This window comes from Apaloderma vittatum, unplaced genomic scaffold, assembly GCF_000703405.1.
Source record: "Apaloderma vittatum isolate BGI_N311 unplaced genomic scaffold, ASM70340v1 scaffold26643, whole genome shotgun sequence".
NCBI lineage: Eukaryota > Metazoa > Chordata > Aves > Trogoniformes > Trogonidae > Apaloderma > Apaloderma vittatum.
The window spans coordinates 3,185-3,684 of NW_009709044.1; positions in this window are offsets into that span (position 1 = coordinate 3,185).

A 500-nucleotide genomic window follows, 5' to 3' on the forward strand; every position below is an offset into this window, starting at 1 on the left:
CTGGGAAAAAACGAGGCAGGTTGGAGAGCCCACATGTCCCCAGATGTGCTTGTTTATCTGTGCTGTGGTGGCACTCGCAGCCCGTGCTCCTGGTCCATCCATGGGTGCTGGCTCAGGAGCTGCTGGTGGGTCTCCTCAGGGTGGGACACAAGAGGAAGGTGTTTACCTCCAGCCAGGGTTCATCCAAAACCCTGCGATCCACAAATGTTTCCTTCTTCCTCAGTGCTTCCTCCTGGCCAGGTCAGCTTGTGGTTTTCCTGGGGTAGAAGGAAAGAAGCTTGAACTGCCTCTCGCTTCTGGGGCTGAGCCGTGGTGCGTGACACGGCCGAGCTGACCTGGCATGTCCCCTACCCCAGCCATTGAGAGCGAGTAGCTCCCCGCCCGATGTCACCTCTGGGGGCTGGACAGTCACGGCTCCTTGCCCTGCATCTTGAGGCTGGGTGAGCTGAGGGATGGGCAGATGGACAGCCCTTGAGGAACCCTTGGGGAGCCCTGCGGGG